Source organism: Peromyscus maniculatus, chromosome 12, assembly GCF_049852395.1.
Source record: "Peromyscus maniculatus bairdii isolate BWxNUB_F1_BW_parent chromosome 12, HU_Pman_BW_mat_3.1, whole genome shotgun sequence".
In the NCBI taxonomy this organism is placed as follows: Eukaryota; Metazoa; Chordata; class Mammalia; order Rodentia; family Cricetidae; genus Peromyscus; species Peromyscus maniculatus.
In genome coordinates this window covers 37,940,689-37,967,150 of record NC_134863.1, presented here as the reverse complement: position 1 = coordinate 37,967,150, position 26,462 = coordinate 37,940,689, and the positions used below count along the sequence as shown (strand labels likewise).

The following is a 26,462-nucleotide window of genomic DNA, read 5'->3' as shown; positions in this document are numbered from 1 at the left end:
TCCGAAGATATAGTATTGTTTGGGACTGACATGAAAAAAATTGAGGCCTTGGTACCAGTATTCTCATCTAAAATAATCAAGATTTGTCACTAGATGAATAAAATGGGTTTATTATTTTTAATATTGAGTTTTTCATGTAAAAAAAAAAGCTCAGGTTTTCCTTAAAATGTCAGTAATACATGTTTCTTATATTCAGTTGTATTTTAGAATCTTACGATTGTGATTGACATATACATATGAAGTCAGGCTTAATGGCACCTGCCTTTAATCCCACAACTTGGGAGGAGGAGCAGAGGCAGGGACCTTTTTGTGAGTGAGTCCAACCTGATCTACATAGCAAGTTCCAGGCCATCAGTGTTGCATAGTGGGACCCTGTTGTGAAGGAAAAAGAAATAAAGAAAATATATCTTAATTTCTGTCCTGCTACAGAAGTATTACTGTACTAAAGATTAGCAGTAAAATCATTCAGACATTTCAGTAGTTTCTCAATTACATATTGATTTCATTTTGACGTAAAATTTATAGCCAAGAGCCAATTCGTAATAATGAGTTTTAAACTGCCAATTGCTATTGAATAAGTTCTGTAATGAACTTGCTATCAGTCAATTCATTTACAAGGTGACTTCAATATTACTCCCAGAAAAATTATGTAAGGTCCTTAATTTTATTATCCTTCCCCATCATATGCATAGTACAAATACAATATCTTTAAATGGAAATTAAACTACCATATTTTAAGCACCCACCATAGCCCAGATTCTGTGGTCAATCATTATGTGAATTCATGAATTTAGTCCCATTTTCTCTTCATAAAATAATAGTATGGGTATCATTTTCTTCAATTTATATAGAGAACATTTTATTTCATAAATAAAAATAATAAGAATATTTTAATTCCCAAGAAACTTAAATAAAGCATTGAGTGTATGTGGTGATATATTGTGTACCCCAATGTATTGTGTACCCTAATAAACTTATCTAGGGATCAGAGGACAGAGCCAGCCCTGGATTAGATACAGAGGCCAGACAGTGGTGACATACACCTTTAATCCCAGCACTTGAGATCTCATTTCTTTACATGGGAAGCACACACACCTTTAATCCTAGGAAGTGACATGGCTGGGTGGGAAATAAAGAGCAGTTCAACTGAGACTCTCGGGGATGAGGCTTAGAGGCTTTCAGTCTGAGGATTTGTGGAAACAGGATGAGCTGTGGAGTTGGGGAGGTGAGGTTGCCTGTGGCTTGTTTTATCCCTCTGATCTTCCAGCTTTCAACCCAGTATCTGGCTCTGGGTTTTTCATTAATAAGACCATTTAGTAATTTGTATTACAAATGTATTTTTACAATGAACAAAAACAGTTATGGGGTGTATCATTTCAGTTCTTTGCATAGAACTTCCTAGGTTCAACTTTGGGGTATCATGTAATCTTTGTACTATCCCTCACATGAAAATGTGGAGATTTCACTTAAGAATGCAAGGGCATCTGGAACAAAAACTAGAGTGTGTGTAAACATTTATATGACTACAAGTGGATTTTAGTTCAATAAAATGTGACCCTTGAAACACTAGGTATTTCAAGCATGCACATAGAGCACAAGGAGGATATAGAGTCTCATGGCAGCACGTAAGGAAAATAACTCAGCATTTCATCTCCTGCCATGAGAATACTTAAAAACATGTCTTTAAATTTTCAGAGACACTGCTATTCATTAATAAGTAAGTGTCACTTAATGACCATTTATCTAAAAATACAGATTCCTTTGAGGGGAAAAACCCACTGTCCTGGGTCACCAACCTGTTTAGATAGCACCAGTCGTCAGACTTTGAGCAATCTCTGTTCTAAACCACATTCATGGAGCCATCAGACTGCTTGCTGCTAATAACTTTTCTGCTCCCTCCTAGGAGTAGGGAGAGGGGACTAAGAAGGAGCCAGTGAAGATCATTATCAAGGTTTTGCTGTACTCAGTGGGGTTTATGCACCACAAGTTGTGTGTATAACAATGAGATTGTGTGAGCTAGAAGATGAATTAAAAGTCTTATACAATGAAAACCAGTTTCACGTTTTAAAGAAAAAAAACCTGATCATTTCATCAAACTTCCCAAAGAAGAAATATCTTTCTTCAGTATGTTCAGTCACACTTCAAGAATAGCTGACAAAATATCATAAATGGAGACTATGAATAAAAGTGAATGAATATTCACTTTCTTTTTATTCAACCAATAATTGAACATCTATGAGATAGAGATCATTTTATTTGGTGCAGAGCATACAAGTGTGAACATGAAGGTCAGACACTAAACAATTCCTAAGGGACTTAGAAATTTTCTTAATGTGTTATTAAGAAAAATGGTATAAAGTAAGTTTCTATAATCAAAAACCTGTTAAAAACTTTTAATCATCTAAATGACACTCCCCTCTCTCTCTGTATGAGTGTGTGGGTGTGTGTCTGTGTGAATGTGTATGTGTGTGTGTATTTGTGAGAGAGAGAGAGAGAGGGAGAGAGAGGGGGGAAGGGAGAAAGGGAGGGAGGGAGGGAGGGAGGGAGGGAGAATTGCTGTAGCATGAATCTTAAAAGGACTTATTAATTAAAACAAACCCAGAGCCAGCTATTGGGGTGAATGCTGGAAGATCAGAGAATCAGAACAAGCCACAGCCACCTCACCTTGCCAGTTCCTCAGCTGATCCTGTTTTCTCAGACTGGAAGCCTCTCAGTCCTTATCCAGATGGATCTCAGCTGAACTGCTTTTCGAAATCCTAAAAGTTTAACCAGCTTTATCCAAGCTAGTTCCTGGTCCTCATGCCTTATATATCTTTCTTTTTGCTCCCTGCCATCACTTCCTGGGATTAAAAGTTCACTTCCTGGGATTAAAGTTGTGAGTCACCATGTTTGGCTGTTTCCAGTGTGGCTTTAAACTCACAGAGATCCGGATGGATCTCTGCCTCCCAAGTGATAGGATTAAAGATGTGAGTGCCACCATTTTCTGGCCTCTATATCTAGTGACTGTTCTGTTCTCTGACCCCAGATAAATTTATTAGGGTACACAATATTTTGGGGCACACAATATAACCACAAGCTGCTGTTAAAGAAAATATCATTAACCTTCTGGATCAATAATCTGTGACTAACCCATATGCATCTATGCATGTATGCACATCTGCATTTCAATGCTTCCGTCAGTAACAACCTTCTCTTACCATGCAGGGATATAGCATCTGTAACATCTGGCACATGAGAGGGAAATACAGAATAAACTCTAGGCTGTCTTTCCATTGTCATTCCTGGGATTTTCTTTCTGTGATATTCCTTGTGCTATTTACCTATGCATGATTGCTTATCTCTATTAGAATCCCCAACTTAATACCCTTCCCGACTATCCCATCTAGTCAGTGATCTTTCTAACATGAGATGTGATTATTAAAACGTTACATATAGTAGCCGTGAGTAAGTGCTCATTGTCCTGCTTCTGGGATGAACCTCGAGTTTCTGCTGACATGCTAAACTCATCCCTAGGATGACCTGAAGTGGAGTTCTATGGTCAATCATCTTACAAGTTGACCATTTATTTTGAGATGGAGCCTTGCTCTGTAGCTCAATTAAGCTTCATGCTCTTCTGACATGCTGTAATTACATGGATTTACCACATCACTATATACAGACATTTCAGCTCTGTTTCTAGCATCACAGTGTTGATAACAATGTGTGATATATTTTATATATTGAATATAATTGTGGGTAATAACAAGAATATGTATATGTACACACACACACACACACACACACACACACACACACATCTATATAAGATACTTGAAAATGCTAGCTGCACTTCTAGAGGACTCAGATTTGATTCCCAGCATGGTAACTCACAATTGTCTTTGACTTCACTCCAGGGGAAACAGTGCCTACCTCTGGCCTATGCATGTGGCACACAAACATGCATGCTAGTAAAACACTCATGCAATAAAAAACAACAACAACAACAACAAAAAACCTTTGAAAAATACCCAAGACTTGAGAATTAGTGTTACACAAATGGAAAATTAATTAAAATATAACTGGAAAATTACAAGTAAAATTAAGAAAATAATAGGTCAGCTGTGGTGAAGGCACACATCTGTAACTCCAGCACTAAGGAGGCAACGGCAGGTTGATGGGGAGTTCAGGGTCAGCTTGGGCTGCATTGCAAGGTCCTATCAATAACAAAGCAATGTACTAGCAAATTTCTACTATCCCTAAAATGTAGCAATAAGAATAAGTATCAACTCTTTGAGATTTGGGCACAGGGTATCTGTTTTCCTTAGCAAACAGAACATCACTCTCAACGTTTTCCCCCTTGGATTTTCCATCCTCTTACAATTTGAAATATTCCTTACATAGAATAAAATGTTCAAATACAAAACAAAAGCAGGTAAGAAGAAGCAGTGTTTCTGTGGGGAATAACATTTTTTGCTAGCAGTTTACTCTGTCTCTGTCTTCCAGGAGACCTCAGCCTTTACCCCGGGAGTGGAGGTTCTGCAGCTTTGAGCATCTGTTCATTTGCTGAGCATTGCACCTCTTGGCTTTATTATGAAGCATTTAGGGGCATCTAGCTGGCAATGGCCACGAGGAAAACACTAGCAGAATAGTTAGTGACCTCAGAGGAAATGCTCTTGTCAGCCTGAGGCAGCTGTGCACCATATCACACAGCCCACAACCTTCTAGAAAACACACATGTATATGATCACTGAAGTGACAGATACAATTAATCTACCACGGCATATGTCTAGAGGAAAGATGCAAGAATGAGGACATGGGTCTTCCTGGTGATACTGGACTGGACTCCATAGCACAAAGAGAATTTGCTACCCTCTAATTGACCACAATGTTTAATGTGTTCCTATGGTGACAGAGATGACAGCTCCACTTCTTCCACTGCAGTTTTATAAATTTGTATGCTCTCTTTGAAAAGGTCAAACATCGTCATAACTGAACAGGCTCCAGATGGATGCATCTGGTTTAAACTTGTTTCCATACTGTTTTTTGTTTATAAATCATGATCTGAACCTTCAAGGAAACCTGTGTTGAGTTTAACTTCCCATGCAAAATGTGATTTGGCCATGAAGTTCCTTCATTTTGCCTTTTATCTAACTAAGTCCACTGCCCTCCTGCTATTTCCTACATTGTAGATCTTATAAAACCTAAACTCTTATCCCTAATAGATAGGTTGACAACTCTTAGGAATACCTGATATGTTTAGGGAAAAATCTGTCAGGTTACTAAAATTATTATTTGACAAACTTCAACCAGCATCTAACCTAGCTAAAGGACAGCACTGTGGAATGTGACAGTACTTTCTGCAATTGTAACACGAGCATTAAGTACTCCAAAGTGCTTAGCCGATGATTTGGCACAAAGGTTCAGGAATTGTTAACTACCAATGCTCTGTTTATTGAAGACATGACAGTTTGCATAGAGATTGAACATTCTAATAAGTATAAAGAGATATGAATTACATCACATATTATGTTCCTTAAGTATTGCAAAGTCCCATTGAAGATTCAACAGGTGACACAAATATGAGATTAAATGTTCAATCAGTAATTTATAAAAATATATATTATCAATTTATTCTGATAAAATGTTAAAAAGATGACTCCAGTGGAGGTAGAATGTAATCTAGATCCTAGAGGAAACAGTAGATATTTTATAGTTGAAAAGAATAAAAGCTGGGTTTGACAGCAATATGCACTTTTTCTTTTCACTCTTTATATAAGTGATATCTATTTAATCCATAACTTGGTAGAAGAGTCTAGAATAGTACAGCAGGTCAATGATACATGCCATTAAGGGTTAATGTTCTCACCTTCCTGTAATCCATCATTCTCAGGTTGTTTGGAATAATGCCAAAGTGGAAAAATAATTACACCTTCTAAGAAAAATTCGGAGAATGATTATATCTCTCTGGTCTTTATGTGTCAGAGGAAAAGATCTTTTTCATTTGAAGTTTAAAGGCTCCTCACTTGTCATTAGACAAAACACATCATGTGTAGGTCTCTAAGCAATCACTCGAGTCAGAGATTGGTGTTTTCACCAATTAAGAAGATGGAGCATGATTCATCTCTTTGGCAAGATATCTATTTGTAAAACCTACAAGACACAAAAAAAGGAGGAGAATGTTGTGTATGGATCAAGGAGTTATGGCACAAGTGGATAATGAATATGATCAAAATTATATGAAATTCTCAAAGAATTAGTACAAATATATTTAAAAAGAAAAAAGCATAATAATGCATATGTATTATCAAAGTATTACAATGAATCCAGTTTGTATATTAACTAAATAGTTTAAATATATTAATAAAAACACTAGTATTGATAAAACAGAACCTATTATTCCTCTGTATTGATTTAGTACTGTATAGCATAACAGATCTTATCAGTTCATTTCATAGCAAGCATGGAATGCAAGATTTGAGTTTCACAGTGATGGAGAGAAGCATAAAAAGAGTGGGAATTGCCAAGCTTTTTACAAGAAGGTAGAATTAGGATCTATAAAGGAGAAAGATTTAGGATTTCCCACAAAATGAGAAAGTTAGGATTTGCTGAGCAGTTTTTATTTCTGTAGCCTTTAAATCCTTCAGTGATCCATGCTTGTATGAGAAAAAAAAAGCTTATTGCTTCTAATTTTCATATTGGATGTACTTTTTCATGTGTTCTTGCACTTCATTTGTAAGATAATGGCTAGTTATTTGTGTCTGAACTGTCACCTTTGGACTGAAGAAAAAGTCCCGCTGATTTTTGGAATCTGCAGAATGAGGAGAATTGAACAGAGTGAGTGAGCATCATACATTCTTGCCCCAACATCTGGGGATAATTTGGGCAGTTTTGCTTCCAGCTGTTTCCTTTGACATATGTATGATTTATCATATTTTTGATTGTCACTAGAAAGTCAATGTTCACATGGCATAAAGCACACCCATATCCCATCTGAACTCTAGAATATAATGTTTTATTTAGCTGGGAGAAATGAGATCAGTAAAAATATCAGGGGTCCATATAAAATATTTTTAAAGGGATTAAACAGAAATTAAATAAGGCCCTCAAAAATGAAGCTATTTCCCCATTTCTTTGTAAAGATTTAAAGTTTGGATGCTTAACAGCTGATATCCACTTATAAGTAAGTATATATCCTATTTGGCTTTCTGGGTCTTAGTTGCCTTGCTCAGGATGATTATTTTTCTAGTTCCATCCATTTCCCTGCAAATTTCATGATTTTTCAAAAACCTTTAGTATGTAACCCTGGGGGTGGAGATGGGGAGAAGTGATATTTGAAGGCCTAGAGCACTCTTCACTATCTAAGACCTCACATGCTCAGGAATAGAGGTAAGAACTGCTAAACTTATAGCCTGCAAATACTGAAAGCAGGGCAACCCCAGTGTCCTACCAGTAGGTAATGAGTGGATGTGTGTGTGTGTGTGTGTGTGTGTGTGTGTGTGTGTGTGTGTGTGTGTGTGTATCTGTCTGTCTGTCTGTGTCTGTGTATGTTGTATGTTGAATATTGTGGGCTTAAGACTTGTTTTTACTTTTTTACTCCAATAAAGTATTTCAGAGTGAACAAAAGAAGAGGTTCTGACCTTTTAAGAAAAGTATTGATACTACATTTATGTATTCAGACAGATAGAAAGTCATGGGAAGGTTCTAATTATTGACATCTCTTTGGTCTGCTCACACTATGAGACCTGTTCCTATGAATTCATCAACATATTGAAATCATCGATGTCTTCATAAAACATGTGATAATGTTTAATTTCAGAGTATAGTCCTGTCAGGTAAGTAAAACACCTCTTTTTGACTTTGAGCTACACTGGGATGATTTGACTTTTTTTTGTAACATTCTATCGAGTACATCCCACAACAGTACTTCACACTTATACAATATAAAGCTGTTGCTATGAACTTGGCCTAGATTCTAAGACATCATCCATGAATTCACAAGATGGATAGAATCAATTTTAAATCAGTGAGCTGAGTTGCAGGAATGTGAACTAAGTATAACCTGTCATTCTTCAAAGTTGACTCCAGAAAATGAAGTCCTTAAAAATGTGTTGTGATTGTAGTGGGTCGTCCAGTGAACAGGTAATCTACTGTGTATTAAATATGCCTTTATAATACACTTGACAATAAGAAACAACTGATTGTCTTAGGAAAAAGAATAGCTAATACTAAAGACATGAAACAGCCCTGAAACTCATTTTCCTCAGTTCTACACACATCATAAAAATAGGAATAATATATTAACATAAATAGATAGTCTATTTAGCAACTATTTTCGTGTTATCTCATTGAGTCTTAAGAGATTCTAGTGTGTTTAGTACTATGAATACCTTATTTTACACATGGGGTCACGTTAATGACCAGATGATCAGTTTGTTAGTATTAGAGATAGAGTTTGAATTCAGATATATCTGATACCTGGACATCAATACTTAACCACACTAGCTAAAATGTCTAGACAAGTCATGGTTTCCAATTATTACTAATAATTGACATTTTATAGTGTTTTGGGTTTTTCTGCATGTGTTGTTTACACTTATTCACATATGCTTTCCAGAAGATGGCTTGTAAGGCTAATTGCTACAGTTATATTGTTAATGTTCATCCAATTGGATTTCTGGGTCTTCACAACTCTTTCTTCACAAGGAACATTGTATTTTTCTCTTCCATGGGTCTAACCTGTTCATATAGCAACCATAAATCTTAGAATATTATTAAGCATGTTGCTTTTCTTTTTTTTCCTGTTTGTAATATGCTATGCCTAATGTTGTATACACTCAATATTAGTAGAAAGCAAATATTAGTATAAGCCCAAGAATATTCCCTGTAATCTTGTTTTACTTTGCTGAGACTACCATAACAAAGGACTACATACAGAATGGCTTAAGTAATAGAGTGGGAATTTTTCATGATGCTGGAGGCAGAAAGTTTAAGACAAAGATGTCAGCAAAACTCATAGCTCCTGTGATTCTTGTTCCAGTCTTGTAGACAGTTATCTTCTCATTCTGTCCATTTGTCTTCACATTGTCTTGTTCTGTGCATTTATACGTCCAGATTTTCTGTCCTTATGTTCATGCTGCTCAGCACTTTGATCTAGAACCTACATTTCAACTTAGTCATATCTTGAAGACCTCATTTCCTTCCTATCAGTCACACTCTGCAGGACTTAGATTAAAAAGTTATATTATATTATATTATATTATATTATATTATATTATATTATATTATATATGAATATTGTGTCCCCCAATATATTGTGTATCCTAACAACCTTATCTGGGGTCAGGGAACAGAACAGCCACTAGATCGACATAGAAACCAGAAAATGGTGGCACACACACCTTTAATCCTATCACGTGGGAGGCAGAGATCCATCCAGATCTCTGTGAGTTCAAGGCCACACTGGGAACAGCCAGGCTTGGCGACACACACCTTTAATCCTAGGAGGTAATGGCAGAAAGCAGAAAAGTATATAAGATGTGAGGACCAGAAACTAGAGGCTTTTAAGCTTCTAGGCTTTTAGCAGCAGTTCAGCTGAGATCCATTTGGATGAGGACTCAGAGGCTTCCAGTTTGAGGAAACAAGATCGACTGAGAGGCTTGTTCTGCATCTCTGATCTTTCAGAATTCACCCCAATACCTGGCTCCAGGTTTGTTTTTATTAATAAGACCTTTTAAAATTCATGCTAACACACACACACACACACACACACACACACACACACACACACACACACATATATGTGAGATGCCATTCAGCATCTAACACTCAGAAAGACTCACTATTTCCTGACATTCAGAAGGTAAAATAAAAAATAATGTGTACTTTACCCTTTCTAAAACCAAAATAAGTAGAAGAAAAATACTCAGTTTAAGTGGTTTAAAGATAATACCTATTTTCAGTTGTAATGCCAAGTTTTTTCGGGGCTAGGAAAATGTCACCAAAATACCTTGTGTCCAGTCCATTATCCAATTTTCATTAAATTAAAGCACAAACAAGTGGATTGTCAGTAACTATAGCTACTATAGTCTCTTGAAGTATTTTTTCTACAATTTCTTAAATATCTAAAGTATACAGTTATTATTTCCACTAATAAATTATTCATTTTAACCCATGTTCACAAACACTGAACAACTGTTTTCAGGACCCAAGGCAAATTACTAGGTCAGGCCCAAATGCTTTTACTTTATTTTTCCAAAGGCAACATCATTTGACAAGATGTACTCAGTAAAAACAGACAACACATTAAATGGCTCAAGCAACAGAATGAGATTTTTCTTATGGTCCTAGAGGGGAAAGTTTGAGATAGAGTAACAGTTCAAGGAAGCTTTACAGACAGAAAAAAGACAAGAAATATCTCGTTGAATAGATACTAAATACACAGTAAGCCTTACAATAGGATAGTGAAGAAATCTTCACTTCTATAATGCAAATTTGATAAAAATAGATTTATATTTGTATTTTTTATTTGGCTTCTGTAATGTTTTCTTCATAAAATAAATAAAAACCAAACTAACAAACTAATTTTTAAAAACATTAAATTTAAACCTTTCCACCATAGCATTGGTCTTAAGAGCATGTTTTTCATTCTTATCACTTTATCACATTTCCTTCATAATAAGAGTTCAAACTGCTGAACAGAAATCTACAAATTCTTCAAGCTCTAAATGGAACAGAAGGATGGAGATTTTACACTCCATAGCACATGGGTCTTGAGCAAGAAGGAGAATTCCATGTGGGTACAGTCTAAAAGATACATATGCTATTTTTGCAGGTTTTAATTCCTCCATATTATTTAAAGGTTTATTTACTAGCAAATATTTGGTATTGTAAAATGATTAATGCTTAATTTGTTTTTCTGTTGTTTGGTTTTTGTTTTGTTTGTTTGTTTGTTTGTTCGTTTGCTTTTTCAAGACAGGGTTTCCCTGTATAGGCCTGGCTATCCTGGATCTCACTCTGTAGACTAAGCTGGCTTCTAACTCACAGAGATCCACCTGCCCCTGCCTCCAGAGTGCTGGGATTAAAGGTGTGCCTCACCTCTGCCCAGTCAATCTTGTGCCTTACTGGGAGTCATCTCTGCAGTATGCTAAGTGTCCTACCACTGAAGTCTGTCTCCTGCTATACTTCGTTCTTTGTTTTTTTTTTTCCTTTGGTTTTTTGAGACAGGGTTTCTCTGTGTAGCTTTGCGCCTTTCCTGGAACTCACTTTGGAGACCAGGCTGGCCTCGAACTCACAGAGATCTGCCTGCCTCTGCCTCCCGAGTGCTGGGATTAAAGGCATGCGCCACCACCGCCCGGGTCGTTCTTTGTTTTAACAGATAAATAACTTGATTGGAAATCTATTTCAACTGGTAGGCTGCCTCTTTCAAACTCACAAATTAAGGATTACAGGAAAGAGGGCAGCTATGGTTTTGTGGAAATATTACATAATCAAAAAGGTTTATGTCTTTACACAAGGGATTTGAGTTCTAAGCATTGTATCCTTTTGATGTACATTCAGATAGAAAGTCCTATCTACAAAGCCGAGAGAAACAAGTGTGTAGGCAGATAATATTGCAACATTAGCTGTGGTTTCAGCAGTACTATGGATGCAGATGCATCTACAAAGGGATTCTCTCCTCATATCTGCGTTCATGTTCCACAAGCAAGACAAACAGAGGTAATCGGCTAACCAGCCTGGAACATGCATGTATCCCTTATCACCTTCAACTTGGTTATTGACATACTTAAAGAAATAGAAAACCTTTCTTCTCAAACAGAACCAAAGTCAGTACACTTAATGAAGTGTTTTTGAAATGAAGCAGTTCTGTATTTTTATTGCATGTTCTTTAGATTTGATTTCAATTAAATACTTCATTCTCGTTGTCTAGTTGGCAAGGAAATGATTCCCTGTGAACTCTAACTGACCTTTGCTAGGATCCAATTTACAGTGAAAAGAAAATATACCAGATCTTCAGGAGGGATGAGAATACATAAGATGTAGAAATTTAATTACTTAAAGAGAATTGGACTTCTGTCCTCCTAGTGCCAATAATCAGTGTTTTCTTAATAGGAAATCAGGATTGCTTTCACTCTCATTGGAGTTGCCTCCATCACTTGTAAAATCCTGGTATGCTGTTCTATTTTCTCCCACAGTATCAACTTCAAAGAAAGTTCTATAAAGAAGATATTGACAGACACAAAGTAATTTGGGAAGTTCACTATGATAAAAGTCTGAGACCAATTTTTAGGACACTACCTGACTCCTTGTCTTCAAAGAAAAATAAAGAAAACCTTGTTTCCTGTAGGAAAATGCTATATAATTTAATGGAATTACCTGATTTTTGTATTCATTTATTCTCTTTTAAATATTAAAAATAAGGTATATATTTATAAGAAATCATGACTTATAATTGTAATGGAGAGATATTAAAGAAAGCAAGTAGCCATTTCATTCTTTCCTTCCTTCTTTTCATTATTTATTTGTTTGTTTTTTAACACAATGTTTCTATGTGTAGCCCTGGCTGTCCTAGAATTCGCTCTGTAGAGCAGCTGCCCTCAAATTCAGAGTTCTATCTGCCTCTGCCAGACACAGAATGAGAACAAGAATAAGGAAATAAGAATAAGAATAAGAAGGAAAGAAAAGATATATAGAAATAGGGAAAGGTAAAAACCTGGAGGCAAGATAGATGGGATAATTTTAAGATAAGCTAGCAAGAAGCAAGTCAAGGTAAGGCTGGGCACTTATGAGTAAAAATAAGCTTCTGTGTGATTTATTTGGGAATTGGGTGGCAGGCTCCCTAAAGAGAAAAGAGCTAAGAGTAAAAAAAACAACAACCAACGAGAACTTCTTGCATCTTCATCTATACTTTGCTATGCCAGTGATTACCATGACCTATAGTGCAGTTGGGTAGGACTGTTAATTGTTTTCTTCCCAAGTTAATATGGAAGGGGAAAATTTCACAGGGTCCTACCATTAGGCAAAGAAATCCAGGAAATTAACGACTGCTGGGAGAAAGGGAATTAGCCGATCCCTAGGTTGAGGCCTGTGTTGGTTTTTCCAATGCAGAATGATCATCCCCCAAACCAGATATATACAAACAATAAAAATGGCATCAGCAGGTTGCAATTGTATACTTCTGAGTACACATACATACATATGTGAATGTAGCAATAATAATCAAAGAGAAAAAGGTTGACCACTTGAGAGCAGGAGGGACGTGAGAGAGATTTTAGGAAAGGTAACCTAAAGGTAACACGGTCCCAATCCGTGTTCTGTTGACAGTAGCTTTTGCACTGGTAGTGTCTGTTTGCAGTGTGTATCATTCCCCTTCAGTGATCTCCAAGCAAGCGGCTCCTGCTTCTTCATATTTCACCCACTCAATGAAACCTATTGAGAAATCCTTCCTAATTCTCCTTATCATGATGAATTTTCAACAGTACTTATATACCAATGTATCATGTGTGCTACTCATTCTTTGTACGTTTTTTTAGTATCTGTTTTTGTTTTTGTTTTAGTATCTTTTTTTCTTTGGTTATAATGCATGCTTCTTAATTAAAGAGACTCCCAGCTATTCTAATTGCCTAGAATAGTGTTTTACATTCATTGGGCATTTAATTAATGCCCACTACATTGATGGATAATCAATGTTCACATGTCTGTGAATATTACAATTCTGAGAATAGAATATAAACACTGAATACATACACACAAGTCTATGTAATTATTTCTTCAATGATACACCTTATTTTTTGGGTGAACTGTATTTGAAAAAGTAAACTCAAGATGGGCTCATGTTAATGATCTATATAACTACTAAAAAATGAAGAGATTACAATAAGCTCTTGAGTTGCTATATATGTCTAAAAAGAATTTTTCAGCTCTTCACTAGAAGACTATTAAAATCAATAACCTACTCCTCTATATTATTTTCTCTAAAACTATACAGGGTGTATGATTTTACTTGAAAGCATTAATAACATGCTTAGAAAATTAAATGAATATATTTAGCATAACTGTCTTCGGTAGAGGAAAACTGTATTTTAAGCTTCCTGGTTCCAGACTCCACACTTTACTAAGTTTTATGCTGATGACCAAATTTCTCTTTGCTTGAAGCTAAAGTTATTGATCTATCATCTTCTAGCTCTACAGAGCTTGCTGGCTGGCTGTAAGAAAAAGACACTAAAAAAAATATTTCATTGAAAAAGAACCAACTTGTGCTGTGAAGATTATTATGGTGTCTTTTTATACCCACCTTATAAGTGGCCTTCCTAGGAAAGTTATTTCCATGAAATGAGCCAATTAGTGATATAATTAGGCACAAAAGAATATGCGACCACAGGAAGAACTTTTCAGCTCACTAGAAAAGTTGTGTCAAGATTAAATCCCCAGGAATTCATTATTTGAAATCAAGACACACATCTCAAAGACAAAACATTTCACTGGCTTAAGTATTGTGGAATACGCTGCAGACACTTGCCTTTTACTTTGGCAAGCTTAGCCTTTTGGTCGTATCTTGGATGACAGCATGGCTGGCGCTTTGGTGGGCTTTCACTCAGTTTAGATTTAACAGCAATACTGGAATCATGAGTTATTCCATGCAAGGAAGTTTACTGTCAGGAAACTCCCAAGGGCTAAGTGCCCATCCCACACAGAGTCTACAGAAGATCATAATGCAGATGCCTCCCACAGGTGCTAGACTTAGTAAGGAGGGTAGCCATAACACACATTTCATAGAAAACCTAGAAATTGAGATGTCATGCACCCAGAACAGTATCGGATGTGCAATTGCTTAATAACTGGCCACACTTCATCCTGTACTATCCTCCATGGAGTTATGTAAATGTGCCTTTTCAGAAAATGCTGAAGACTACAGCTCTCTCATCAACTAAAACTTGCTCTAGTACCATGGTTATTAAAAATAAGCAAGGTTCCAATACAGAGATTCCTGAGTTGTATTTGGGACTAAAATCCATCAGAATTATATTTTTGTTGTAAATAAAAACTTGCCTGGGTCAAGTAAAGTTTCCAGATCTCAGAAGACTCTACAACCAAGTTTCTGCGCCTCAGAAGATTTGGTGACTTTATAACATCAGCTGTCAACAAAAATTATGGGTCAGATCATAAGGAGGACATTGCGGTTTTATTACAATTAAATTTATTAAGCACCAAAATGTCATAAATAAATATCCACACCAATTTTGTCATTCCGCTTTTTGTAAGATTACAATAGTTAACTAAATTAAATAAAAATCAGATCATCCACAGCCTTTACTGAGCTGATAAAAATCCATCTGGACTTTGGACACAATAACAAAAGTTACACAGTAATACTAGAGCACATAGGTACCAGGTAATTAGTATCTTTCAATTCTTGTAAGATCAAATTGTTCAGTTCTTCAGAGTCTTACCATTTATTAAAGAATTTAAATATGCTTTATGATTGAGAATACTACAAATGATAGGAAAAAAAAATAATCCAAATAGGCATTTCTTACTTAATGGACAATGGTCCTGCTATGTTCAACCCTACCTCACATTTACCTAGAACACCAAACACAGAGATGAATATCATATGGTCTCTGCCTCCTAGGAGGTTAAGAAACATGCCAAGAAATAATTAAAATAGTGCTTGGCATATATGATTAATGGCATGTTTGCAGAAAGCATAGCTGTAAAGCAGCCATCTCTATGAGAGAAGAACAAACATGATACAGAAAAAAAATAGATGATTCCATAGGATACTAAGAAGCTTTAGGACTACAGGAGGAAAGCGCATTCTGGGAAATTGGGCTAGCTTATAAAGTAACAGAGACAGGAAGCTGTGGGCTGTATGTACAAGCCATCAAGAATTTCTGTCTGTCTGGGATCTACTAGCTCAGTGTTTCCATTCATATGTATAATTGCCAACCACTGGATTTTGACATAACTGAAATAGTTCTCTTCTAAATTCTTAGTTTTGATTTTTTTTTAAACATTACTCCTTTAAATTCAGTTACGTTTCACTCAAATCTTAAAGATATCTCATATCAAAAATATAGCATAGAGACTGGAATGTTCACTTAAAAATGGTGCACAATGTAGCAGGGGGGCTCCATCATATCCCCTCAATTTTTCTTCTGTGGCTTGTTTCCCTTCCAGCCTCTCTCCTTCATATGCTTAGAGGATTAGATAATATCAATATTTTCATTGCTATTGATATTGTTGCCTGTCTTCATTTCACATGTGTTGAATTCTACCTTGAATATATTCCATGTAATACTAAATAAATGAATATATTTGTACACAATTGTATAGCACATTGTGGAATGAAAAACAGCTTTCTATGTGATTTTTTTCCCCTTTTTAACTTATTAATCTTTTTATCCTCAGGTTAATCACTGGGCTTGAAACTCTATTTTTTAATAACTAAGATTTATGATTTTAATACATATCAATTATGCTATTAACATATTTCACTGTGACTTTTCCCCACATGCATATTTCATATTTCATATACACCCACCTTCTCTAATATATTCTCTTATTCTCCTTTCTCCATGCCCTGATTCAATTCCTCTTTCTGATCTAATACACCCTCTATCATATTAAGATTATCTTTTCTTGTTAGTTCTTGTTTTATTTTTAACCTAATTTCAACATAGGAATGAAGACATATGCAGCTTAATGTTGTGGCGTATGGGTTCTTTTGTTTGACACAATATTTTCCTTCCACTGACATAACTTGTTCTTCTTCATGGTGAATAACGCTTCATTTTGTACATATACCTTATTTTCTTTATCCATTCTTCAATTTAAGGGAACCTAAGCTTATTCCACTGTTTCATTATTGTGTATAGGACTGCAATAAACACATACATGTTAATGTTATTTCTCCCCGATATGTAATGATGTAATGGGCTGTGTGCTTGGATCATCTGAACATGGATATATACATATACATACATATACATACATATATATATATATGTGTGTGTGTGTGTGTGTGTGTGTGTGTGTGTGTACTTTTTAAGGAATCGTAGTGTTTTCTACCAACAATGTGTGCTCATTTCAATGCAGTTTCTTGGCAGCATTGTCCTTTTAAGTTTTTGTTTGTTTGGTATTATAGTAAAAAGTTTCAACATCATTTTATTTATTCATTGGCCATTCATATTTCGTCTTTTGAGAAGTATCTTGTCAAATCATCTACCAATTCATTGATTGGCTTATCTTTCCTTTTGTAAGATTTTTATTATTATTATTAACAATATTTTTATAGGAAGGAAGGGAGGGAGGGAGGGAAGGAGGGAACATTAAAAAGGAGGAGAGAGAAAGGAAAAATAAGAAAGAACAGGGAAGCAAGGAGAGGAGAATAGGCTTATGGGAAGTGGTTTGTGTCCCACAAAGATAAATTATAAGAAAAATGTGAAACATGAATACCAGAACAATAACCCATCAATGACAAGAATATGCTTGGTACCAATGTAATAAGAACTAAGCTAAATAGAGTAGAAATTTATACCCATGCACATATACCACTAGAGAATCAAAGGAAATTAACACCAAGAATCAAGAAAAAAAAAGAAGACAATCTCAAGGATGTCAGAAGTTGCAATGACAGGGTGATAAATACTGTTAAATTGCTCCATGGTCAGAAGATGAGAAGAGTAGCAGGTCAGAGATTTAAACTAAGGGAGATTTTACAAAAGCATATATGACTGAGATTTATAAAAAATTAATGGGAAAATCTAAAGAGTAGGTCAACACCATTAGGTATTGAGGGAATACTACATGAAATTAAAATTATCATTAGTAATGTGACACCATTTGTGCATATTTTCAGACAGGACTTAAAGAAATTCGAAACACTTAAAATTGTGTGTGTGTGTGTATGTGTGCCATATATGAACATGTGTGTATGCATGTGTCTATGTGCCAATGTGTGTGCATGAAGGTACTACACATCAGGTTGGTGTCAGGTGACTTTCTCTATTACTCTCCGTTATCTTAGTTACTCTTCTATTGCTGTGACAAAATACCATGACTAGGGCAAGTTACAAAAGAAAGCATTTAATTGGACTTAAGTTTTCTAAGGGTTAAGCCCACAATGGTGCAACAAAGACATGGCAGCAGAAACAGCTGAGATCTCAAATCTTGAACTGCAAGTAGGAGAGAGCGAGGAGAGAGAGAGAGAGAGAGAGAGAGAGAGAGAGAGAGAGAGAGAGAGAGAGAGAGAGAGAGAGAGAGAGAAAGCACACGGGTTATGAAATGAGTCTTTTGGAACCTGTAAACCAATTTCTGCTGTGACACCTTGCCCACCACCCAAGCCAAAACTCCTCCTAACTTTTCCCAAACAGTTCCACAAATTAGGGACCAAGTATTCAAACATACAAAACCTATGGAACCATTGTCATTGAAATCACAACACCGTCTATTTTTTGAGACAAGGACTCTCACTGAATTAGGAGCTCACTGATTGGCTAGACTGGCTAGCCACAATCCTACATCTTCCCACCCACCCCATCCTCCCAAAGCTGGGATTACAGATATGTGCCAGATATTTACATAGTTGTTGGGGATCTGAACTTGGGTCTTTACACTTGAGTAGCAAGCACTGTGAAGTAAGGGCCCATTAAGGGAGAATAGAAACTCTGGCCTGGGTGGAGACCTAATATCATTCCAGTTGGATTGGGTAAACAACCTAGCCAAGGGACCTGGCTAAAGGATAGATAAAATAGTTTTTTAATAAGGCAATACAGGTTTCTTTTTTCTCTCCTATAATTCCCACCACTCTTGGCATAATATTCTACAAGAGCTCTGCCAAAGAGCTCTGGTTCTGTAAGTCTTCCTGCTTTTTTGAATTACTCAGAAAAGTGTAACTCTCCCTTACCTTCTATGTCTACTCTGATCATGTGTTCTCCAATGCTTTGGGGTCTTGACTTTTTCCTGACATGAAGAAAATGGCCGCATTCCTGCGGTGTGACTGCCGCCCATTAGGTGACTGTTCTCTATACTGGCTTAAAACAAGTGGCATGGCTCCTTTTTTCTTCTACACCCAAAACACATTTGAATAGAAATGAGAAAGTTAGGTGCAATAATAAAAATGTTACAAGCTTTTTTTAAATAAGAAAATCTAAAGAGTTTTAAATACAGACCTTCCCCAAAATACTACTGTATGCTGATTCTTGTCATCCCTAGACTTCCAGTGAGAAAAAGCAAACAGACATGCAAGCACGTTGCTCCTGGTCAGTTGGTGGAAGGCAGCAAAACTAGCTGGGAATTAGGACTCCATTTCCTCAGTGTCTCCTTCATACACTATAGAGATTCAGCTGCCCCTAGTTTATAGTTTAAGTGAATTATTAAGCAATATGAACACCAGACCTCAAAATCATAAAGATGAAGAAAGAACATTTTCAAGTTTTTTTCAGGCTCCAAAATTAGTTGTCAGGTTCAACAAATAAAAATATAGAACCAATAGCTGAGGAGCCCCCAAATGGATCAGGCCCTCTGGATAAGTGAGACAGTTGATTAGCTTGATCTGTTTGGGAGGCATCCAGGCAGTGGGACCTGGACCTGTTCTTAGTGCATGAGCTGGCTGTTTGGAACCTGGGGCCTATGCAGGGACACTTTGCTCAGCCTGGGAGGAGGGGACTGGACCTGCCTGGACTGAATCTACCAGGCTGAGCTGAATCCCCAGGGGAGTCCTTGCCCTGGAGGAAATGGGAATGGGGGGTGGGCTGGAGGGAGGAGGGAGCAGGAGGAGGGAGGACAGGGGAATCCGTGGCTGATATGTAAAATTAAATCAAATTATGAAATAAAAAAATAGATACTCAGTCCAATCTCTATTTTACTAACATGGTGGATATATATATATATAATCACTGATCAGCTACAAAATTGAGAGTGCTGGCCGCAGGACTCAGGTATCACCCAAGCTGGGGCACAGTGAGCATCTCTGGAAGTACTCAGGCTTAACCTAAAGAAGGCCTACCTCAAACCTGCCTCTTCGCTTTGGGGCACATAAACTTCTCTTACCAATTTTGCAGGTGATGGCAATTCCTAAAAATACATTGTTCAAAGGTGGATTCAATTAGAAATATTATGACAATGAAACTCAGGGTGGAGTACTTAAAGTAGATCCTTCCTTTTCAGATAAAATATTTACATAGCAATCTTTGCAAACAGATTGGTACTTTAATCCTGACATTTCACTGTGAGGAAGCAAACTAAATTGTCCTCTGGGATCATTAAAAATATGCCAGCAAGTGAAAAGTGATCAAGATGAATCTTTGCTGAGACCAAGTGGCATGTAATCATAGGTAATCAGGGAGAGAGAACCTTCCACACTTCGTTTCCACGAATGAGGATGGGAATATTTTGGACTATGTACAGGGCTGGTTCTCTAACTAGAGAAAAGATGCTGATTGCAAATGCATTTGGGAAGAGATTGAGATCACATCTGGGGGAGCTTCCTAGAAGGGGAAGGGTCTGAGTTATAAGTTAGGTGCGATCTGATGCCATGGTTGTCAGGGAAAGGGGCTACCTCTGATTACAATGTGGGATCTTATTCAAATTGTCTCCTAGGCATCTTTAGTTTGGATTCTTTCTTGGATCCAGGCAACACAGAGAAGACCTACAAAGAGCATGAAGTAATTGTATCCAAAAACCTGACATTGGGGGCACTGCCCTGGGATACACACAGCGCAGCAGAGGAGGAGGAAGGAAGGAGCTGGGTTTCCTCTCAAAAATTAACCTTTAAGCTGTGAGACTTCCTGCTCCACAAGCCTTAGTCCACTTTCCATATATAATTTTGCTAAAATTTAGGCATCACAGCTCACTTTCAGGTGCTTCTTCTGATTTACGTTTTGGATCAGTGGTTCATTTGTTTTTACAGCTACAGAACAAAAGATGTTATTGAGATTTGGAATGCCATGGAATTAATCCCTATAGTTCTATCAGTACACAACCATGGGACCCCTCCTGTCCAGTGCTTTAAGTTCTCCATGGAAACTGTACCTTCCCCACATCTCCCCTCTGACTCACAATCATTGCCGTCTGAACACAGCACAGTAGTGCTAATAATTTTAAGTATGTCAAACCTGCCAGGAGAGGCTATTTTTCCTTTGCCATCTCTGGTTCTTATATTTGGGATTGTTTTCCTTTTTAAAATGTAGCAGTTAGTAAACTAGAATGGGCCTCACTGTATATTTAAAGCTTAAAATATTCTTCATATCATAGAAAGAAAACCTTGCTTTCTTGGCGACACCTGTGTGTATAAAACTAGGGAACAAAATATGGTTAAGTTTTCTTATTTAGATCTCATTCTTTAATATTACAAGTCTGTTTTTTTTAAAGGAGAGCCTATCTAGCTTTTCATCCCAATAGAGCTGTATAAAAGGAATGCCCTCTTTAGTTATTTGCCTTGCTTCATGGGTTCTTTTGAAAGGAACTCATTCTAATCTCCTAACAGTAAGGTAACTGCATAATATTTCTGTGGATGAAAATCTGGCCAATTACACATTTTTATAGGCTTACTATTAAGTTTCAAATAATTGTTCAATACTTGCATAACATGAGCTATTAACATAGCTTATCATGTAGCATGCCGGTATTGAATTTCAATCGAAAGGGTTATTTAATAATGGCACTGAAATAAAAAATGAATTCTCCATACCCTGAGCAATATCACTGCTTTTACATGCTCTGCAGTCTGTAATAGGCTATTAGATAAAAGATAGTAATGGATTCTGGAGAAGCAAGCCCATTGACGGTGAATAAAGAACATGATTTTATTCTTGCTTCAGAAAGAATGATGTCTGTATCTTCCTTAAAAGAATTATAGTCATTACGAGCTTCCAGACTTGCATCCCTTTGGGCTTTGAATATAGCTTTAATTCTATGCAATGTCTTTGTGAGATCTAGAAATATTTTATAATATATAGAGAAAGATGTTTAGGAAAAGAGATGCAAATGTTAAAAATACCAAGATTTGAAAGATAAAATTATTAACATTTTACTTATATAATGAAGAGTATGAAGAACTAAAATCTTTCCTTAAAAACATAAAATGTAAGGTATAGAATTTTGAGTATTTTAATAATAAAACATTCAGAATACAAGTATTCAAAATTGCTAACCTTATATATGTATATTTTCTCAATGCCAAATTATTACTAGACCAAATTGTGTATAAACCTTGATGAATTTTTGTTATATTTCAGTGTTAACAAATAAGTACCTTAAAAATCATTATTAACTCTCTGATATGTCTGTGATCAGTCTGGCTCTGAACAGCAGGCAGAGAGAACCCATACCAAGCAGATTCCATTCCCATGTCTCCTTCACTCTGCGGTTATCCTCTATAACAGGGAATTTGAAAAAGATCCTTAGCTTATGTTTAAAAATCACAGCATAATTTCAAGTTACCATGGTGGTAGTTTAAGTGACTTTTAAGGATTTTACAGTGGCAAGAATCTCCTGTTTATAGTGATCATTTAAAATTCCTATCTGACTGAGAAAGAAATCATTAACCACATTAGAAAATTCTATCAATTTTAAATATTGAGCAAAATTTAAAAAATGAGGAAACTTTCTATGCCCTTTGTAGACTCAGAAACGATTTTGAGTGTGATGCTGTGCTTTTTCAAAAAGGTTTTGACTCTGAAATATTGAATTTTACTCCAGCTTTGCTGTGTCTTTCAGTAGATGATAGATTAGGGCAAACTGCCTTTGACAATTTGGAACAGATCAAGTACATTGGCAGTTAACATTTGAACTAGATGCAAAGAAACTTCAGGGGCCATTTCTCTGTTTCTTTGGAGTGATTGCATGACCCCCTCTGGGAACTCAAATCTGTAGCCACTAATATGGGTTGTATAAAAAGGCATAATATCTACAAACCAGCTACATACTTTCCCCTACCCTCTTCAAATTATTTCTAGAATATCCATGGCATTCCATACAGTACAAATCTAACATGTGCAAACAGTTGCTAGACTTTTATACTTTAGTGAATAATGACAAGAAAAAAGTCTTCATATGTTCAATGAAGATACCATTGAAGAGTACTTTCAGTCTATGATTGGTTGATTGAATCTATAAGTAGATAGCCAACAGATAAAAGGATAGTTATGTATGATAAGTAAAGTAGAATTTTGTCAGTGTCCTGTTTTTGTTTTCTGTTTGTTTCATTTTGTTTTCCTACTTGATACAAGCTAGAGTTATCTGAGAAGAAATGATAATTAAGAGTATGCTTCTATAAGATTCACCTGTAAGTGTTCGTTGCCATGAGTTATTGGTCTGGCCTGAGGCCTCTGGTTTCTGCTACACAGCTGATAATGGGCTCTCACCGGGACTCCCAATGACTTGTAGCAATGAGCACTTGCAAGTAAAGATGAACAGATTAAAGGGTAAACTGTCTCAATGGGAGTTATGACAACTTCTATAACAAGATTCTTCTTGTTTTGTTTATTTTAAATTGGTTTGTTTGGGATGAGGGAGGTTGTAAGGGCAGAGGGTGGGTGGGAGGGGGCAGAGAGATAAGTGGGATCAAAATGCATGATATGAAATCCACAAAGAATCAATAAAAGTTTTAAAAAAAAAGATTCACTTGTAGGCAAGCCTATGGGGCATTTTCCTAATTAATGATTGATGTGGGAGAGCCCAGCCCACTGTGGATGGATGGTACAACCCCTGGGCAGATGGTCCTGGAATCTATAAGGTAGCAGTAGAAGCAAGTCAGTAAGCAACACTTCTTTATGGCCTCAACTTCAGTTCTTGCCTTTAGGTTCCTACCTTGGGTTTCCGACCTATTTTCCCTACAGTTGTACACAGACTACAGCTGTTGACTGAAATAAATTCTTTCCTCCTCCCACCAAGCTGAAGGTCATGATGTTCTAATACAGCGATAAAAATCTTAAGAGAGTGATGTATCTGAAGATAGAGCACTTGGGCCATCAGAACACTATTGTCTACTCATTTGAGAACAAACTTCATTAAAAAACAAAGAATGCCTTATCACAGTAGCTGTTTCAAAAACAAGAAACGTCTCCTTTATTAAAAGCATCATGCAGACTACAAAATAAGAAATCAATTGACCAAAAGGAGAGGATCTGTCTGAATTTTAAAAGCAAAATGAGCACAGGATCATGGCTTCCTCATCTATCACAGTGAAAGCATCATTTTATTAAACTGGTAGTCCAGGCAGAGCCTGGTTGCGGGGAGACTTTGGAAATTCAGTCAGCCTCATTAACAGCAATACCCACAAAACATCTGCCATGTGTTAGAGAGTTTCTGAATTAGTTTAGACAGCTTATGTGTAAACACCATATTCAGTTGGGAAGTATTACACATATCATGCATGCAAGAATACAGCCCAAGTATTTTTCAAAAAAAGATGTTAATGAAGATCTGTCTGTCCTTCTGTGATTTAAAGCCTGCAACTTGAACATCTTTAAGAGCCTAAAATACAGGGTTTTTTTGTTATGAGGCACTTTATATGAATGAAAGATAAAGAAATGTTTTCTCCTGTAGTCAGAAGGTTTCTCTGATCCTGCCTGGCCCTGCGGTTGAAATATCCAGCTACATTCTCCTCCCCTTTCTTAGTTTGAACCTATGTAGAATATATTAGTGTCATAGCCAGCAAACTATTTAAGACAATGATCATATCAATGAAATAGGAGGGCACAATGAAATATTACATATATTATATATATACATATAAACACTCATTATGTGATATTTCATATATTCATAATAGAAAACTATACTAACATTATTAAAATTGTAGCCATTTTTCCAGTTTTTGAATCTCACACACAAGCAGTTCTCTCATTCTGTTGATAAAAGGAATGTTTAGCACAGACTTAATCTTTCATGGTGATCCCAGCACCTGTACCAACTTAGGGCTCAACATGGAAGAAAGTAATTTGCTTTCCCCATTTTAATTTCTTGTTTTGTAAAATCAAGCTTCATAGGATACTTGATCTAAATTATGTTTAGATTCAGAACTTTTTGTTTGAGGAATGGAAGGGCAAGTATGTATTATACCTATTACCCAAAACTATATAGCTTTTGGAAAGGGTTGTATTTGTTAGACAAAGAGAATTGCTTAGCTTGGGATTAGGGGTTTTTTTTAACCTTTTTTAATTTAAGATTATTTTTTCATTTTACATATAAACCACAGGTCCCCCTCCCTCCCCTTCTCCTGCTCCCCCAAGCTCTCCTTCCCACACCCTCATCCACTCATGGAGTTAAGGGCCCCCTTGGGTGTTTTATTTCTCCTTGACCACTTGTGAAGACACCAGAGGAAGAAGAAGGAAGACTGTTCTGGCTTTGCCTGTCATCATGGCTGTCTTCCACTGACCCAGCCTGCCAGATGTGAGTGGGTGACCTGACATTCTAAGGAAGAAGGAGGCTGCCCATGGTGTTCTCTTGAAACCTTGGGAGACTATCAGAGGACAGGACACTTAGCTTTTCCTTTTATGATAGGGAGAGCTCCTCGCCCAGCAAGCAGCTCCCAACAATGATCCTCAAACACATAAACACATCCTTGACATTTTTTTCCTTTTATTGAAAATGGATTTTTTTTTAAACAATATGTTCTGATTACAGTTTCCCCTACCTCTGCTCCTCTCAGTTCTCCCTCATTTCCCTTCCCATCTGGACCAATCTCCTTTCTATCTCTCATTAGAAAACAAACAGGCATGTAAGAGATAATAAAATATTGGATAAAACAAAAGCAAACACATCTGAAGAGGACAAAGCAAATAAGCAGAAGGAAAGGAGCCAAAGAAAAGGCCCAAGAAATAGATCAAGATACAGAGATCCACTCATTCAGTTACTCAGTAATGTTATTAAAACACAAAACCAGAAGTCGCAATATCTGTGTGAAGGAACTGTAGGATAAAAAAGGAAGAAAAAAATAAAATTAACAAGTAAAAATTAAATATCTTTAATCCCAGAAGCTTGGAAGCAGAGGCAGGCAGATCTCTGAGTTCCGGGCCAGCCTGTTCTACAGAGCTCATTCCAGGACATCCAGGGCTACACAGAGAAACCCTGTCTCCAAAAACTTAAAAAAGTTTTTAAAAGCTCTGACAAGGTATTAAGAAACCAGGAATGTTCAAAGATGCCACTGAATTCATTTTCTGTTGGCCATCTGCTGCTGGGCATGTAGCCTCCATTTAAAAGTAGTTTGTTTCCCCAGTGAGAGACCTTGGAGAAAACTAAATTTATTTGCAAGTGGTTACCAGTTGGAGATAGCTTCTGGAATGGGAGCATGTGTCTATTTCTCCTTTCAGCTTTAGGACCCCCTCTAGTGCATACCTAAATAGGCCATGTGCATGCTATCCAATCTCTATAGATTCATATGTGCATTGGTTGTGCTGAGTTTAGAAGGCCTTATATCCTTGGTATCCTCCATCCCCTCTGGCCCTTACATTCTTTCCACCTCTTCTTCCACAGTGATAGAC

At 36.6% G+C, this 26,462-nt stretch overlaps 1 long non-coding RNA gene across 1 annotated transcript; it reads right to left on the bottom strand.

The window, feature by feature from the left end:
• Positions 1 to 91: 91 nt before the first annotated feature.
• LOC121821585 (uncharacterized) lies at positions 92 to 23,867 on the bottom strand. Its single transcript, XR_006062357.2, has 4 exons — positions 18,884 to 23,867; positions 15,025 to 15,110; positions 5,846 to 6,129; positions 92 to 372 (listed from the first exon to the last, which is right to left on the bottom strand). It is a non-coding gene; the product is annotated as an uncharacterized LOC121821585 (long non-coding RNA).
• Positions 23,868 to 26,462: the final 2,595 nt, after the last annotated feature.